This window comes from Ambystoma mexicanum, chromosome 6p (genome assembly GCF_040938575.1).
Source record: "Ambystoma mexicanum isolate Mex_15411 chromosome 6p, UKY_AmexF1_1, whole genome shotgun sequence".
Lineage (NCBI taxonomy): Eukaryota > Metazoa > Chordata > Amphibia > Caudata > Ambystomatidae > Ambystoma > Ambystoma mexicanum.
The window spans coordinates 1,529,287,084-1,529,306,761 of NC_090935.1; the positions used below are offsets into that span (position 1 = coordinate 1,529,287,084).

Here is a 19,678-nt window from a genome sequence, read left to right on the forward strand (position 1 = left end):
CAGTTAGTGCGCCAGGTCCAAAATATGGCACAGGATCTGGGTCTCATGCTGAGGGCTCAGCAGAACCTTCAGATGAGCATGCCGGTGCAGAATGCCCCAAACTCTGGACCTGGTGCTCCAGAACAATGACGGGGGCAGCACCCGTCTACAAATGGATTTCTACAAATTTGACACCAAATAAAAACAGATTTTGAAACTGCTCTGTATTCCTTGGCAGTGATTTTGCTCTGTGAGCAACCAAAGGGTGGGTTTTGGCAGTGGTCTCCTGTGTTACCACTAACATAGGCAAAAGTAGATGGTGGCCTATTTTTCAGGTTTTCACTGCGCAATTTCTGGTGATGTCTGGCGAGCAGCATGCTTTCCGGCAGCCATTATGATGTTTCTGCTGCCAGCAAAGCACAGTGATGTTGCAGGGCTTGGATGAGTAGGTTGATACATCCCACACACGTGTGCTACTCATGTACACCATAAATATTTTGCTCTGATTAAATGACAATTCTGGTAGCTCTTTATTTTCTCTAATATCGACAATAAGTATTTGGATCCAAGGAATGTTGCACAGAAAAATGTATTTCAAATTTCTTGCATTTGTTATGCACTTCAATATGTGTTCCCATGTACAAAGGTGGTGTGGTTGGTTTATAACACATGCATGTAGGTGAAATGCACACTATTGAAGAGTGTATCAAAAACAGGCTTGGATTTAGCAGAAGCTGCGTTATCAATTTAGAGTGCTAGGAATATTGGTTCAATTTAGATGATGTATCAACCCAAAATTATGATTTTCTGAATCCTCACACTTCTACATAATCTCATTGGTGAAATTTTCCCAGGGAGGAGACACAAGGGGTAGGGGGGTTGTAAAGCCTTGGAGGAAGCTTCCTTCCCCACTTGTAAACAGCCCCTGGAAACCCAGGAACCGGAAACACAATCTCCTACCCCTGAAAGTCTGCCACCCAAGGACCACAGGGGGGGTAGGAGAAACAAAGTAAACAAACAGACCCATTTTGTGGAGGAGGTACAGATCTTCCAATTTGAAGGAGAGGGATCCTCGGCGGATCCTGGGAAAAAGATCTTCTCCTTCAGAGTAGGGGGAACTCCTCCCAAAGAAAAATGGGTCCCTAGGGATTCAAATCCAGACTGGGTAGATGAGGGGACTGAGCCAGCGCCGCCCATCATTTCATCCCAGAACCAACAACATCAAAATCCCCTGGTTCAAATTCATCCTATTGACTGCCTCCAAAAAGGGGAGGGGGATGGCCCAGAACCGGAACCAGGGGAACTCAAAACCGGTCCTATCTCCAGTTGCCAACTTTTTCTTTCAGATTCCCAAGACTCCCCACAGAATTCTGCCCAAATCTCTTCTCTTTCGATGTCCAAAACTAGAAAATTAACCCACCAGTTATCCAAAATTGTGCATTTTCTGTGCCCCCTTGTGGAGGAGGGAGGGAAGATACTATGCCCCGGTACAGGGGCAGGGTACAATTTTGGCACTGGTGGACACTGGATCCCAAGCTAGCCTTCTGTCCAAAAATGCCTTTGGTGAACTGAATTCAGTAAGGGGGGAGAATTATCAAATTCCTCTCACCCCTCTTCCTGGACAACTTCAGAACTTTGACGGGAAGGAAATTCCCCTCGAGGGGACCGCCGATTTGGACATTAAAATTGAGCGACACAAGGTGAAACACTCGGTCATAGTAGTGACTACAGAGGGCACCCTTTTTTTACTGGGGAATGACCTCCTGAGAAGGTTGTCACCCCTAATAGACTGTGTAAACAAGGTCCTCTGGACCCAGACTAGCCGACCAATAAAGTTAAAACAGAGTGTCAACCATGTTAGTTTAAACAGCACATGCCACATGGTTGAACAAAAATCTGACCAGGTAGAATTTCACTTCCAGAACAACCAAATTCCAGATGTGACAGTAATAGCAGTAGGACAACAGACTGGTGATGGGGGGGTCCTCTCTCTTTCTGAAAATTAACCTTTGTTCCAGTTTAAGATGGTATTCCACACTGGAAGGAAACACTGAAATTATTTACCAATCCACAATCAGACATTCCCACTCCTATAGTCCAGAAAGAGGTGAAATCAGCTCAGAGCCAGGCTGATGTTCAGCAAATCGGAGAGCAGTTGTTCATCCCAATTCAGTTAAATGAAGGGAAGGACTCTGTTCTCACCCGAGTGTGTGTGAACAACGGTAAGAGCTTCATCAGCGAAGCCATGTTCCTCCAACTCCCAAAAGATCCAGCCATTCCCACATTCAAACTGATAGACAAATGGGAAATTGATCTGGAAACACCCAATTCCAAACATCTCCTGCCAAGCAGGTGTATGCTCAAAATCTCCAGAGGCAACAAGAGCACAGTTCATAATTGTTGGGTCGTGCGAGACGTCACTGCTGCCTTTTACATAGGCAGTGACATTCTCAATCGCTTTGCCATTAGTTTGGACCTAATAAACTTCAAAACCTGGTCTCGATTAGCAGATAATCCCATGGGCTTTGATGATCCAGAGAAAGCATTTAGGTCAGCTCAATTGCTACCTTATGCAGTGGAAATTCAGATTGGAGAGGAAGCCACCATCCCAGAAAGGACCCGACAATTCTCCCTGGAAGTGAAAGTTAAGAGGAAGAAATTGAAAAACCCCGATGCCTATGTTCATCTAAATGCTTCTCTCCAACAGCAAGGGTTGGGGGTAAACCCAACACCATTAGTCAATATAGAACATGACAATTCCAATAGAGGTGGATAACAGCGACTTAAAGAGTATCACTCTAGCCGCAGGCACCATTATTGGAATGGCGGTTGATGACCGACATTATTCTATTGATTTAGGCAATGAACTGTTAGGACCAATCCCCAAGGACTGTTTTGACAGTGACAGTGATGACAACACAACACCAGACAGGATCTTTACCCGGCATGGGGGGAACTTCCTGGTGTACACTTCCTGCCCTTATGGTAAGGAAGATGTGACTTCAGGAGGGATGAGGTGATTTTCCAGGTCCATGAGGGCTGCCTTTCCCACCTGAAGCCACCAGTCCAAATCATTACTCTGACCAGGGACATCTCCACCCAGCTGGAGGAGGCCGCTGAGATAGCGAAACCAGAAGTCTTTCCATGCTTCAGGCAGATGGTTGAAGAGAGAGTCAACCTAGCTGATGCCTGTGGAACTCTGAAGCAGGAGCAAGAGTTGAAACAAGTTTTCTTGGATTTTCAAGATCTCTTTGCGGTGGAATCGTATGACTCTGGTTGCACCGACATCCACACAACCACAATTCCCACGGACCCTGGTATGACTCCAGTGTTTGTAAAGCAATATCGCTTGCCTCTTGCATCAATGGAGTCCCTTACTGAAATCATTAAGAACCTTGAGTCCCGCGGGATAATCCGTACAGTCCACAGCACCTTCAATAATCCGGTGCTGGGGATATTGAAGCCAAACGGCCAGTGGAGATTCTGCGCCGACCTTAGGGAGCTCAACAAACGAGTCCATACTTCCCGATGGCCTCTTCCCTACATTGACCAAGGGCTGGTCCAGATCCAGGGGTCACAGGTATTCACTGCAATAGACCTGACCAATGGATACTGGACTGTGCCTGTCAGTAGGGAGGACCAATACAAGCTGGCTTTTACCTTTGGGGGCCAGCAGTACACATGGACCCGGACTCCCTTCGGATACATCAACTCCGGCAATGAATTCAACATTTTCCAACACAAGGCCATGCCCGACCTGGGTGCGAGGGGTAACATGGCTTATGTAGATGAAGTCCTCATCAAAAGCTCAACTGTTGAGGAACACATAGCGGAGATCCGTTATGTTCTGACACAGTTGAGTGCAGCCGGAGCAAAACTTTCCTTTCAGAAAGCACAGTGGTGTAGAACCTGTGTTAATTTCTTGGGGCATGAGATTACTCCTCAGGGTCTCTGTCCCCAGGAAAAGAAAGTGGAAGCACTTCAGAAACTGAAAGACCCCACAACTCTGCGGGAACTAAGGCGCCTCCTTGGACTGACTAATTACAGCAGAAAGTTCATTGAGGGCTACGCAGAGATCACTAGACCCCTGATTCATCTCTTGAAGGGGGGGTCAAGTGAGAATGGGGTCCACAACAATCCGAGGCAGTAAGACAACTCAAAAGAAGCCTCTCACAAGCTAGCTTACCCTGTCAGAAACAAGGAGTTCTTCTTGGAGACAGGGTTCTCTAATACATGCTTGACTGCAGTATTATACCAAAAGCATGACAAGGTCAATAAAGTAATCTCCTATGCGAGCAAAACTTTATCCTCTGTGGAGGAAAAATTCAACGATTGTGAGAAGGCACTCCTGGCAATGGTTTGGGCATTGAAGAATTACCGCCCGTTTATCCAGGGGGAACACATCATAGTGGAGACTCCACACCAGCCTCTGCAATATCTCCAAAGTGACAGAATCCGGGCCGGAAATGTGAGTAATTCCTGAATTACTTACTGGATTCTGTCAATGCATGGCTTTCCTGTGGAGGTCAGATATGGCCAAAACAAGAAGAGTCCCCTCGCGCAAGGTCTGGCTGACTTGCATGATTGTACCAGAGAAAACAGTCTTGAGGACGAAAGTCTAAAAATCAAGGACAACATGGAGGCATACCTCAAGTCCCCACACAAAGTCTTTGAAGAAGACAAGTGTGAGGGAATGCCCACTGTCTATGTGGATGGATGCTCTTACCATGTTGACAACAACGTGAAAAAGAACTTGTGGCCGGTGTAGGGAATGCATGGGTGAATGAGTCCCCAGAACCCTCCGCTGGATACAAGATTGGTCCCGAAGTAGTCAAGTGGCAGAGTTGATGGCTGTGCATCAGGCCATACTCACTACTGTCCAACATCAACTCCACGAACTGTTCATAATCACAGATTTGGATGATGTACGGAACGGGTTCGTGGAGCACCTGGTTAACTGGAAAACCAGTGGCATGTTATCTGCTAATAACAAACCCTTGAAACATGGGAAGTTAATTCAAAACATTGATGATCCGGTCACCTCGAATGGGATGACCATCTACTGGAAAAAGATCAAGGGCCATTCCAAAGTAGAGGGACCAGACAAAACTGGAAATAACGTAGCTGATCAGCTGGCCAAAACCGGGGCCATCCAAGGGGATCCAATAGAGATCAAGTCCCTGTTGGGGGAAATCCAGGTCACTGCTCTCACTAGGGCCCAGACAAATGCTCACAACGATCTTTCAACTGCACAATGGAGTAAGGAGACCCCAGATGCTGATTTGATTACGGCTCAGAAGGGGGATCCAATAATTGGTAAGTTTTATCAACACATTGAGGACCCTGAGAACTTTCCCCTGACAGATACCAATTACATAGGGAAAGAGGACCTCAGAGTGTTGATGAAATGTCCAAAAATGTTCTGAATCCAAGACGGTTTGTTGGTAAGGAAATCCCAAGTGGGCCATGATCAGTGAGTGGTTCCTACCTCATTCCGAAGCCTGATGGTAAGTCACGCCCATGATGCGGCCACAGCCAGTCATAGGCGGTTTCATACGACACTTGAAATCTTAAGAGAGGTTGCATACTGGCCACACATTGGGCAGGACCTCGACCAATACTTGAAGGGGTGTCTTGTGTGTGCACAATTTCAGCCAACATCCCTCACACACCGTCGCCTCTCCAAAAGAGGGGGATAACACTGCCATGGTCAGATTTGCAAGTAGATTTCATCAGGCCCGTGATTCGCTCCTCTAGGGGGAACAAGTACATGTTGACTGTGACATGCTTGTTTACTAAATGGGTGGAATGTCTCCTGGCCCCAAACTGCAAGGCAGAAACAGCGGCTGCCCTGATGATCTATCACATCTTTTCGCATTTTGGACTACCCCAAAGGATTGAGTCAGACAGAGGTAGCCATTTCACCAGCGAAGTAATGACAAAGATGTGGGAGATACTTAGGGTTAAAAGGAAGCTACATATTGCTTACCGGCTAGCCTCTAGTGGTGCATTAGAACGTTACAACAAAACCATTGTGAGCATATTAAAAACGTTTGTAGCAGATTCTGGGCCAAGTTGGGATATCCGATTACCTCTTGTCTTAATGGCCATCAGATCTACCCCTTCACCTGCAACGAAAATATCACAGTTTGAGCTGATGACTGGATGCAGGATGGTGCTTCCCCAGCATCTGCTTTACAGGACCCAAGCAACTCATGAGTATGTTGAGAATTTAAGAAAACACCTTCAACATGCTTTTGCCTATGCTCAGCAAAATCTAGAAAGATCAGCCAATAGCATGAAGACCCACTATGACTTAAAGACTACCAGGAAAGAATACAATGTAGGAGACCGGGTCTATCTATACAATTTCCAAAGTAACCAGGCCAAACAGCGAACATTTCTGCCTACCTGGAAGGGACCTTTTGAAATTGTAGACAAGATCTCACCAGTCGCCTACAAGATCTGAATCCCCAAAAGCAGTTTGGCGGAAGGGGAAGACAAGTGGGTCCATATTAATCAGCTAAAGTGTTGCCATCCTAGGCACACTCTGCAGCAACTGGAGGAGTCTTCTGGAACCCCAGAGGGGGCCACTCCAGATCCATAAAATTCCAACCCTAAAATACTCCCTATATAGTCTATAAAATACAATAATGCAAATTCTCCTGATTTATAAAATGTATATGTCTGCCCCACTACATTAATAGTGGTGGGGAAATGTCTACGAATATGTTTTTGCTTTGTCATCCTAGGAGAGGTTACCTATAGTTAACTGGAAACCATAGAGATTGACCAAGGAGGATGGCCCGGGGACCGGGAGCAAAGATCCGAGGGGCCCGGGGTATCGCTCAATACCCCCATCAGGACTGGCGAGGAGAACCGATTGATCCACCCCTGATGGAGGAAAAGATGCTGAACTTTTCCATTTGTGGAATCCGGAGAGATGAGGCTTACATCCCAGTCTTGCGAAGTTCCATTGATGGAAGTTCACCAGCCATCGCAAGAGGGGGGCTTGTGGGATGCATCAACCTACTCATCCAAGCCCTGCAACACCACTGTGCATTGCTGGCAGCAGAAACATCATAATGGCCGCCGGGAAGCATGCTGCTCACCAGAAAACACCAGAAATTGCACAGTGAAAACCTGGAAAATAGGCCACCATCTAGTTTTGCCTATGTCAGTGGTAACACAGGAAACCACTGCCAAAACCCATCCTTTGGCTGCCCACAGAGCAAAATCACTGCCAAGGAATACAGAGCAGTTTCAAAAATCTGTTTTTATTTGGTGTCAAATTTGTAGAAATCATGGCTCACAAAACCACCAAAAAGATCCAACCTTCTTGTTGGGTGTTCCACATTACTCTACTGCAAGAATCCACATCAATACAATATCAGCAAGAATCATATGCTTTCAGAGCAAAATCCCCTTTTAAAGATACTGATGGAAAGACAGCTGTCAAAATAGGTGTAGTACCGTTACTCCCCTCTGTCAGGTGCTGGCGATTTATATTCTGACAGGAGAACTGGTGTTTCAGAAGTTAAATATGCCAAAGAAGAGAATTCCATCCAAATGCCATATAGAGTGCCACACATTGATTTCATGTGGAAAAAGACTGGATTTAAAGATATGTTGCTTACATTAAATGTATAAATGTATTTTTTTTTTTACAAGGAACTATGTTGTAATTGACCAGAAGGTAATCTGATTTAGTTAAAACTTTAAAGAGGCTTTCTTTCCCTGAGAATCCTTCACACCTTAGACCTTCCCACCAAAAGGGAGGAGGTTGCAAGGACATGTTAATCAAATGGGGAGGGGATTTTCTCTGCTGGCAGGAGAAAGGGACAATAGAGTCTTTCAACTGAATAGAATATGCTAAATTTGGGTGTAACTGACAACAACTCCTGGCAGGAGGACAGGCCATGTGACCTCTGAATCAGCCCGGACCCTGGAGGCGGAGACAAACCACTGATGTGAACTGAATTGAAAGCAAATGTATGTTTTATAAAAATGCTTATAGCAAAGTGTACCGAACTGACAAAAATGTAAAATTTTTAGTGTGAAAATGAAAAATTCCCTCACGATTTAAGACTAAGCTGGACTCTGTGTGATGTTCTAAGACCAAACCCTGGAATTTATTTATATTGCAGCTGCAGTGTTTTTGCTATGAACATATGAAATTACAGTAATATTCTCAGAGAGGATATGCATGCATGTATCAAATTTGGAGCAGAATGATCATTGGGAAACCCACCAAAAGTGCGAAATGTTGTCATTTCTGAACCCAAGCTCGTCGGAACATGGGACTTGAACAGAGACATGCCTTAATTCATCTGTGATGTGTATATGTATTATGAACAACTTGTGTATCTGGGAAATATATTTTTTGGGAAAAATAGAGTTTCTATGAAAAAGCAAAGGGGAGGGATTTCAGTTAAGCCATAAAACACAACATCACTCTGACACATATGGCACACTGCTCCTGTCTCAAATCAGGGGACAGGGAATCCTCTAACCTATCAAATCCTTAGAAGGTTGGGCATTGTAGAATCAGCCTCCCCATCCCCTTTGGAAACACATAAATAGGGACTGCTGAGACCCAGATAGGACATCACTTTTCCACTGCTCAACTATTCTTGGCGAAGCACTCTGACGGAAGACTCCAGACTCCAGATAGATCCAGTGTCAGGAATAATATCTGGGGCAAAGGAAGGTGCTTCTTGTACCCAAAGAGGCGCTAAAATGGGTAAGAAACTACATTTCCCAGCATGCTTTGGGAAGGGTGTAGTTCTTAGCATTTCGCGCGGCACACCAGCTGGTCATTACAGAGGTTGCTAAAAGACAGCCGCCGCCCGTGCCTCAGTGCAGGTAATTACAGATTATCAGTATTTAAAGTATAAGTATACAAATATATTACTTTGTACTATAGTATAGTGAGTTTTTAGATCCTGACTGTTACTGGCCTAGATATATCAGTAAACGAAAAAAGAGTGAGCCAGACATGTGATGTCATTAGTGATGTCATCAATAACATTTGTGATGTCATCTTTGATGTCCCGGGTGTTAGTCTTAGCAGTGCACAGTGGTGGCGTGAATTATGGTTGCTTAGCTTACCATAACTGTCGAATTTCAGGGGTTTTTCAGTTTTACTTGGAACCATAACGTCCCTTTAGCAAAGTTTTTTCACTGATTTTCATAGGTTTTTAGTAGTGCAACTTAACCATAATGTCCCCTTAACAAAGTGTTTTCATTGAATATAGATATAGATAAAGAATCATTGAATACTATTTAATGCATTTTCCCATCTTACACATGGGAGTAAAAAAGTTGATGCTTAGAAAGAACCTCTCGTGAAGCCTCTCATCTGCTGTCTGAAATGAAGCCGTAAAGTGTGCAGGAAAAGGGGGTGCTTCTCAAATGCCACCATGCCCTTCTGGGCTGATACAGGAAGAGCAAGGTGGCTCCCAAAGGGGCACCTTTCAAGAACTGAGGGAAAATTCAGCTGGACAGGCCGGAGCGGAGACTACGGGAAGACACGAGGCTTGACAGAAACTGGATGCAACAGGAAAGCAGAGTGAGGACACCGGAGGGAAGTGGGGAGAAGCAGGCGGCTGGGGTAGCTAACAGAGAGTGAGTGCTAAGGCAAGGAAACCAACCAAGAGGAATCGGGAAAACGGGGAAGAACAAGAAACACAGGGACTTACCAAAACAGGCAGGACAACAGAACATCAGTCAGCAGAGATTCTGCAGAGTTGTGATGCAGAGCTCAACTCACGCCGTGACTGGGTAAAGTTGAAAACTGAAAATATTGCTGGCACGAGTATCTGTCATATAGGAGAAACACTAGACCACTGAATACATTCCGAATAACGTGAATTGCACAAAGGGAACGTCACATGGTTTTTCTCCATCAATCGCAGAGAATCCATCCATGTCCTTTCAGGGCAGATTTACTTAAAAATGTCATCTTTGAATGGTCTTTTTTGACTAGCTAGTAGATAAATTAAATATCTCCCTTCATCCCTTTATTTTTAATATCTGATGCAAGCTAGAGACCAGGTAACTTTTTTCACGTCTTTTGATTAATTTTCTGTTTATAAACATGCCAAATCACAAACATTTTCAGAATATTTAATGGTGGAAACTGTAATTTCCCGCATTTCCGATTAAAACAAACCAAACTGTCTTGTTTCGCTCCTCCCCCTCCCGTTTATTATACCCAGTGGAACTCGGCCTCATATCTTCTACCAAACGAGAGCGGGTGACTTAATTCAATATCATGTGTTAAGTTTGGGGAAACCCCATTGAGGTTACGTCCATTCTGAAAACGGACACACCACATATCCCACTCAGAGAAGTTTATCATGGGATTATTATTAAGGCTAAATTATTTTGTTTAAAAAGTCCCAGTATGAGGGAGACCACCAGGGGGCGCGAATGGAGATGGGCGCGTGAGTCGAGTGCTCTGCATATGGCCTAATAAGCAGTTCTACAGAGGCCCCGACGAGTGTTGGGGAACCACAGAGCAGATGCCTGGAGACCGGGGGAGTGCGCTGCAGGCACCGCTGGCCACAAGCCGGCAAAAGAAGGGAAGTGAACACGGTAAGGGACGTGCCGCGTCCTGGGCCGCAGCGGTGATGAGACCTTGGATCTTCCAGTGGCAATCCGGAAAGAGCCACAGGTGCAGATCTGTCGCCGACAAGGGGCGACATGGACTGGGGGCCAGTGGCTACAAGGAGAGGGCAATTCGCGCTTGATGGATGGCGCCCACCTCCTCCCCTTACTGCCTGCATCAGGCAGTAAAAGCAGTTGAAGAGCATCGGCACCATTGCTAAGCAGTTTTCAAAATAAAATGGAGGGAAGAGTCAACGGGGTAAGAGCCGACGGGGGACGGTGCCTGTAGACCGGAGGAGTGTGCCACAGGCACCGCTAACCACGAGCCAGCTAATGAAAAGTAGCAAATCTGCTTAGGGATGGGCCGCGTCCCGGTCCGCAGTGTTAAAGAGGCCTTAGATGTTCCGTTGACAACCCGGAGAGAGCCGCAGGTGCAGGACCACCCCCGACAAGGGGAGACACAGACCGTAGGCCAACTGGCACAAGGCAAGTGCGATTCATGCCTGAAGGACGCCCCCCCTTACCTTACCGCCTGCATCAGACACCAAAAGCAGGCGAAGAGCAGCAGCATCCTTGCTAAGCAGTTTACCAAGATAAAGCGGAGGGAAGAGCAGGCAGTAGACGTCTCCCCGGGCCAGGAGAGGGCCCAACAACAAGAAAAAGTGGCAGCGACACCTAGCCCATGGAAGACAGCAGCAGTGGGGCTGAACTCAAAGGTGCAGGCTCCTTGACAAGCACAACGCTGCAGCAGCAACGGTCAATAGCTGGATAAATGCACGGGCCCGGCTGAGACCCGGAAGGTGAGAGAAAGCCTCTGAGGGAACCCTGCCAGAGTTAATCTATTGCCCAGGCAAGTGAGGGGGACCCCATAGCCCACCAGGCTTGAGGAGGAGGGCAGTAAAAGTACACAGAGGGGACCCAGTGCTGAAACCAAGATAGCAGGGGAGGCAGGGGCCACACAGCAACTAGGGGCCCTGGGAGGCCTACACCAAGACATACATGCTGTTCTCACAGAGTTACAGGCTTTTAGGGAAGAAGTTGGAGCTTACTGGGAGCTGTCACAGAAAGAGTAACAAAGGTGGAAGACCAGGTTGAGCCACTCTAGCACACGCAGAGGGCGGTAGGAATATTGGATGTGGAGGTCGATATGAGGTTCAAAGAACTTGAGCACAGGGACAGAGACCTGGCACAAGGTGGATGACATGGAAAACAGGGAAAGGGGGAATAACCTGTACATTCGGGGCTCTCTGGCAAGGAGAGAGAAACGCCACAAGATCTAGAATGGTCCCTATTGCGACTGCTGCGTAACCTATTAAGAGTGTCTGGGGAGAGGGAAATTAAGTTTGACAGAGTCCACAGGGGCGCAGGGTCAGGAGGTGTACCACGCTCAGTGGTGGCTAAATGCCACCACTAGCGGAATAAAGAAGAAATCCTCCAAAAAGCACGGGAAAGGGGCACAACAGAATGGGAAGGAGCCCAATTGATGATTCATCAGGACCTATCAATGTATATCCTGGACCAATGTGGGAAATGCAGGCCCCTAACGAAATGGCTCCAAGAAAAGGGAGTGAGATATCGTTGGCGCTTCCCTTTTGGCTTGGCTTTTGAGCTTAAGGGGGAATATTACATATTGCACCAGGGAGAAGAGGCAGACAACCTCCTTGAGGAGCTGCAAAGTCAAGAAATACAGACGGAAAGGGAGAGCCAACGTCAGCTAAGAGAACGATTTAAGAGTGTGTTTGCCCAGCCCAATGATTGCAAGAAGGAAGGGAGCTTCAGACGGGCTAATAAAATCAAGGGTCCGACAGTCACCGCCTGTGAGATCAAATGAGACAAGGACAAGATAACACTAGAAGGAGGTCCTACACAAAAAGGCGCCCAATGCGGGCCTATATATATGTCTGGGTATAGGTGGAGAGGCCTACCGCGGGCCTCGATATACCCTGACGACCTGAACAGATCCAGGTGTCTCCACTTGGTTGGGCTAGTTGCCCAGAATGTTTATGGTTTGGTCTATGGGTTTTTTTGTTGTGGGTTAGGGAGGTCAGTCATGGAGCGGATTCAGGGATGAAGGAAGGGGAGGGAGGCAGGGGGTCTAGCACATGCATAAGAAGGATAGCGGGGACCCCGAAGGGGGTTGAGATTCCAGGTATAAGGATACACCCAAGAAAAGGGCATGGTTGAACTCAAGGTGCCAACTCTCAATCTTAAGGGTTGCAACTCACCCAACAAAAGGTCACTAATTTACAATATGTTCCGGAACCTCCGATTGTTGGTTTTGTTCCTACAGGAAATGCATTTTAATCAGATGATGGAATGGCCATTGCGGAAAGGAGTGGTGGGACAGAAGTTCTGAGCTTCCAACAAAGAACATAAAAAAGAAGGGGTGGGGATTGTGGTGGCTAGATCCTTCCTGATGAAGGACGTAATCAAGAGGTGGTTTGGGAGTAGTTTTTTGACTCTCAAGGGACAGGTAGATGGGGTCACGTTCACACTGGCCACGGTATATGCACCTAACTCAGGCCAACTCCCCTTCTTGAGAAAGGTCTTGATGGCAATTAGAGGAGTGGGGGGAGGGTCATATGCTGGTAGAGGGGGACTTCAATCTGGTGGCAGATCCAAGGCTGAGCTGGTGGTCAGCAAGAGGGGGAGCAGCCAAGCAAATCGGAAAGGAGAACAGGGACTTTGCAAGCCTCCTGGAGGATCACTTCTGGGTAGATGTCTGGAGAACCTCTCATCTCCAAGCCAGCGGCTGCACTTTCTTCTCACCCCCCCACTTGACCTAGACTAGGATCGATATCTTGTTGATCCCTAGGGAACAGGTAGCAGACATCATTGCCCCGAAGGTGGAGACAGTTACGTGGTCTGACCACGAGATGATCACGGCCTCCTGGAAGTTCCATGCCAAGAGAAGGTTCACTCCAAGTTGGCGTTGCAATGACACCCTGCTTAGGGACCGATTTTTAGAGAATTTATGGGAAAAGAGATCCATGCATTTTTTGTGACCAATGACACAGAGGGAAGTACCCCCCAAACTGGTGTGGGAAGCCGCCAAAGCCACAATGAGGGGGCTGTTGATAACGGAAGGGGCAAGAAAAACACGCCAAAGGGGATTCATTGATAGTAAACTGCGGGCTGAGATTCAGGGGCTCAGGGCTCAACTAAGTAGGGGAACAGGAGACAGATCAGCCCTACTACACAAGATCAGGGATAAGAGGCTGTCCCTGCATACTACACTAATAGGGGAAGTAATCAAGAAAATGAGATGCAAGAAGCAACAATACTATGAAAAGGGAGACCGGGTGGGATAGCTGCTAGCTAACAGGGTCTGGGGGAATAGAGGAGACACGCAGGTGGTGAAGATAAGAGATGGCGAGGGGAAATTGGAAGGGATACCCAGATGCTTTGCAGAGTACTATGAGGCACTGTATAGGGAGGCACCAGATCAGGGGGTATGCGGTCAAGACATATGTGGAAGCTCTCCCCATCTCGAAATTCTCCACCGATGCAAGAGCGGTCCTGGAAGCCAAAGTTACGGCAGAAGAAATAGTGACAGCCATAGGGAATTTAAAGAGCGGGAAGGCCACAGGGGAAGACGGCTACAATGCTGACATTTACAAACAATTTCAGGAACTCCTGGCCGGCCCCCTGGTGAAGGTGTTCAACACCATCAGTGAATGTGGGGAGCCCCCACCCTCCTTTCTAGAATCAAAGAATGTGGTGATATCAAAACCAGGGCGTGACCCCACATATTGTCAAGCATATAGACCCATATTAACATTGATGCTAAACTCTTCAAACGGGTGCTGGCGACAAGGTTGGAGAGGTATCTCCCAGGGCTGGTCCACCCTGGCCAGACAGGCTTTGTTAGGAACAGGCAGGGGGCCGGCAACCTCCGTAAGACCCTCCATGTACTGCACTCACCTGATGCCAGAGAAAAAGGAGCACAGATAGGGTCGCTCAATGCCGAAAAGGTGTTTGACTGAGTGAGCTGGTCATTCTTGAGGGGGATCTTGACAGCAGCTGGAATGGGAGAGAGATGGATGAGTTGGATAGCTGCCCTATACTCAAGGCCACGGGCTAGAGTGGTGGTCAATGGGGACGAGTCACAGCCTTTTAAGCTAGGAAGAGGAACGTGGCATGGGTGCCCCCCCGTCACCTCTCCTATATGCACTGGTAATGAAACCATGAGCCATAGATGTTAGGATGCACAGCCACATTCATGGGGTCTGGGTGGGGGAGGTGGAACACAAACTCAGCCTGTTTGCGGATGATGCTCTTCTTTACATTACCCAACCCCATGTGTCCCTTCCAACGCTGCTAGAAAGGTTGGAATTGCATGGACAACTATCAGGGTTTGAGGTGAACATTAGCAAATCAGTGGCACACCCGATAGGGCCAGGGAGGGAACAAACTGGAGCCTATACGGGCAAGCTGGGTTTCAACGTAGGGGGAGAAGTGTTCCATTATCTAGGAGTGGAACTCCCGATGGACCTTGGCAACCTATTCCGTAAAAACGATCCCCCACCCCCGTGGGGGAAGATCAAGGCAGACTTAGATCGCTGGTCTAAGCTTAACTTGTCCTGGGCTGCCAAACTCAATCGCTTAAAGATGACAGCCCTCCCAGAGTTTTATTTTTGTTCCAGATGCTCCCCGTAATAGACCCCCACACTTTTAAGAAATAGTCAAACGGAGACTCCTGAAGTTTCTGTGGGCCGGGAAGAGACCCAGAATAGCGTTAAAAGTGCTCACGCTTCCCAAGGAGGAGGGGGGGAGGGGCTCCCAGATATAGAGGCCCATTATAAAGCGGCCCAGTTACGTATACTTATAGATCATTTAAAGCTGCAGTCCTAGAAGCAATGGGTGGCAATGGACAACTCGATCCTTAGTCTGGTTTACATGGGGGAATGGCTATGGGTACCCCAAAGAGAGATCCCACATAGGATCCTGCAGGATCCTATTTTAGAGGTGTTATGGACAGCCTGGAAACAAGGGAATAGCATGAGGTGGATCACAACATGGCCCTCCCCAATAAGCTGCATGTGGGCCCCCCATTAAGAAATCTAATAGCGGAACCCCTACGGTTCCAAATGCGGTATGAGGCGGCCCTGAGCAGAGCGGGACAGATGTGGGATAGGGGAAATTCAGATCTATGGAAGTATTAGAAGGCCACCTGCAGATCGGCCGACTCTCCCCATTCCGGTATTTACAGTTGAAGGGGATCCTTAACGACACACGATGGGGAAACAATTTGCCTTGAGATCTCACCCCCTTTGAATCTGCACTTATGCAGAGCAGAGAGACAAAGGGCTGTATAGCATCCCTATATAAAACATTATTGAGATCAGAACCCCCCTCAAGGCCCTGTGGCAACGGAACGATGGGCCAGGGACTTGCAAAAGGAAATAACAGAAGACCTATGGCTCACCATGTGCAGAAGGGTTACACAATCCACGGTGTCCTCCCAATAAAGATGCAGGCAATTAAGATTACACACCGTTGGCAACACGCACCAGCCCTATTGACCAAGATGTACCCGGGAGCTGACTCACAGTGTTGGAGATGCTGACACCCAAATGCTGACTACTACAATAGGTGGTGGGGATGTACGCAAATACAGATCTATTGGGGGGAGGTGCTCTCGTGGATAAAGGGGGGTCGATGGAATCTCACGAGAGCTGTTACCATGGGGCCTCATACAAATGATGGGGAAGATCTCCACATGACTCGCACCATAATGGTGGCAGCCAGATGTTGTGTGGCACAATTTTGGAAACAAAACAAAATCCCCACTGAGACAGAATGGCTCCGGAAAGTCAAGGCAATATATTTAATGGAATATATGACGCATATCCTGAATGATTCCAGAGTGAAGATTGGGGAAATGTGTTTGCCTTTTTTCACCATGTATGGTAGTTCAGCAAAGTGAAGGAAAGAGACATGGGGGAAATAGTAATGTTTGATGGTCGCCTCGAATCTCGCTTCCTTACATGTTGCTTTTATGTGCTAGGTGCAAGAGGGGGGAGAGCGGAGGGTGCAAGGGTGCGGGAAAGGTGTAAAGCAAATGGAGGGAAGCCAGGAGTGTTACTGAGTTGATGCAATCGCGACCCTATAATGTCCATTGCTATGTTACAAAATTCTAATAAACTACTATTAAAAAAAAGTCCCAGTGTGAAACACCCACTTTTTTGGCTTCAGCGATTTCAAGTAAAACCTCAGAATAATGTCAGATCTATTGGCAGTGTCATTTGTAAGATTCTCACAAAAGGACGGATTCAAATTATAATTGAAAAGTAGAGAACGTATTTTTTTTTAAAGCATAATGCCATATTTTTTGTATAGGATTCAATTTCCACCTTTACCTCCAATTTTCTGAGCAGTGTGTTTTTATTTAACTCCATCTCAGACTTTCCTAGGCGACAGACTTTATTGCAGTAGTTCTAGAATCTTGGGAGTTGGAACGACATGTACTATTGTAACTGAGGTTGTAGAATCACAATTCCCAACACTCAGTTATTTTCTTCCTTCTGCAGATATCAGCAGGGCCGGTGACAACAATAGGCAAGGTTAGGCGCTTGCCTATAAGGTGAAAATGTTAGAGCAGCAAATGCAGCCAAAGGCAATAACCACTTCTACATTTTTTGTATACATATATGTATTATTCTCTCTCTCTCTCTCTCTCTCTCTCTCTCTCTCTCTCTCTCTCTCTCTCTCTCTCTCTCTCTCTCTCTCTCTCTCTCGTTGTCTACTCTTGAAGGCGGCATTCTCAGCACTGTCTGCAGCAACAGGCACTGTGAGGTTCAGGTCGGGTGTGGTTGTGGTGCTGTACGCAGGGCCTCAGGCCACAAACCTGCGCATTAGCACTGCATGTGCTCTCGTGAGGCTTGTGCAAATGTTCTTCCTCTTCTGGACTGTCCGTGCCCCGCCCTGGACTAGCTGCAGCCTCCCGCTGTGGGCCATGCATGGTAGACCTGCCCGAGAGAGACTCAGAAACATGCACAGGCAGGTGAGGTGTCCTATTGTTTTGCAATTGTTCTGCCTCTCAGTCTCGGGGGTGGCAATAGCCAAAATGGGATATAGTGGAGAAAGTGCAAATTGGAGCCAGTGGAAGTTCGTGGATTGAGGGCTGACAGTGCTAATTTCTAGCCTACTCAGTGCTGCTTACGTCCAGTTGGCATTAACCAAGTCCAAACCCCAAAATGCATTTTAGTTTAATTGAATGAGGGTGCAGCGTGTAGGACTAGAAAAACAGCACCGTGCCATGGAGTTACTTACCTTGGCCTTCTATTTATGATCGGGTGAGAATGAGGGAGATTTTTACCCTTGTACATTCAACCTCCCTGCGCTCTGTCCCCCACATACCTTCAATGTCGGAACAAATCTTTCCTCTGCTTTAGGCCCACTGTAAATGAGTCTTCTCACTGTCAGGGCTCAACTTCCCTACAACACACCCAAACAAGGCTATCAATGTGCATGGGTTTTCTGTGTAACTGGCACTGGCAGCTGGGGTTTTAACTATCACTCTGCTGGTTTATACTTCGGCTCAATAAGGAGTCTGCAATGGAAATGCACCCGCTGACAGTTACATACAGTTGGAAATGCACTTGGATAGGTTTGTGGGACCCCACGCTCACCCCCTAAGAGTTTTTCTATCACCTGCGCATATGATTGACTTTAGAGGGCAGTGATTACTTGCTATGCTTTACAACTTTTGCTAGACAATAAGAAGTGGTCAGGAATTCCGTTCATAATGATGGCTTTTTGCAAGTCTTCTTACTTGCCCAGCATTGTGCAGCACTAGCTAACAACATTTCCTATTAGAGATTTAAGCAGCCACCAGTAGCAGATGGGGATATGTAGTTAAACAAATCTATCATACTTTTTATACACCATTGGCACGTGATGGGGCAAGAATAAAAGAAATAAATAATTGTGTGCACGTGTGTTGTGCGTGTGCTGGGTATATGGAAGGGAGAAAGTGTGTGTGTGTAAGCAAGAGAGACATGCGTGTGTAACTTTGCACATGGAAGAGAACATAACATGCCAGTGAGTCAGAGAGTGTGTGAGTAAATTACACAGTGTGTGTTAGGGTATCCATAGCCAATCGTTCTGTCCTGAAGCTGACACAAAACAAGGGCAGATGCATCGGTACTGGTAGCAACCAGCAAAGCTTTATTGTTTGTTACACTTTGAACACAACATTGAATGGTGGATCACCAATTTTGAAGAATTTATAATTGTCTGGAGCGGTGGGACAGAGTGCCGGTCCCCTGTCCCTGATCCGTGCAAGCATGTCTGCTGGCACATGCATCCTTTTCTTCAAAGCAGTCACAAGTCTTTTGTCTATAGAGCACCTTTCAAAGTCTGTGCACTTTCTGTATAGTTTTCTTACTCGAGCCAGTCTTGTGGACACTGCTTTACTGTTCATCAATTCAGGACACCTGGGATAAGACTGGGACCTTCACTGAAACCTCTGTTTCTTCTTTATGTGACATAGTGGAGTTGTTTAAATCACAGGTTGGTTAAGCGTGGGAGCTGCTGGGGGAGTGTGGGTGGGGTTGTGCCACTCTCCAGGCTGGGGTTGAATATATACGTTCTTCTACAATGACCATCTCAGTCTTGATCCGAATGAGGACCTGGAGTGGAGAGCAGCAATCTGACAGTTAGCTTGGAATGGCAAAATTCCTTGCACCGGCCCTGGATATCAGCACTGTTGCCACTAAAGATAAAAACCCAACTGGCCAGCATTCTGTTCTCTTAGTTCTATCACTCAACACTGTTGTACTGTTGCCATAAAGGGTTAGAAGAACAATTCTCAACATGCAAGTCCTTTGGTTGCTTTGCAACTATCCAGATTTTCTGGTTCTCTTTCACTTGTCAGTGCATGTGTTCGGTTATAGGTCAAAGGTTCGAATGAAAAGGATCGAATGACAAAAGGGTCGAATCAAAAGGCCTGAAAACAAAAGGGTCGATTTGTTTTTTTTGTTTTTTTTGGGGGGTCCCCCCCACACCCCCTTTTTAATGGTAAAAACCACTTTTTTCCTATACGGAAACCCAGAAAAAAAGATATATTTAAAAAAAAAATGTG

The 19,678-nt window shown here is 46.8% G+C and overlaps 1 protein-coding gene across 3 annotated transcripts in view; it reads right to left on the reverse strand.

Moving 5' to 3' along the window:
• DGKQ (diacylglycerol kinase theta) overlaps nt 1-19,678 on the reverse strand; it is a 1,656,676-nt gene that overhangs the window by 931,983 nt on the left and 705,015 nt on the right. The window lies entirely within an intron of this gene.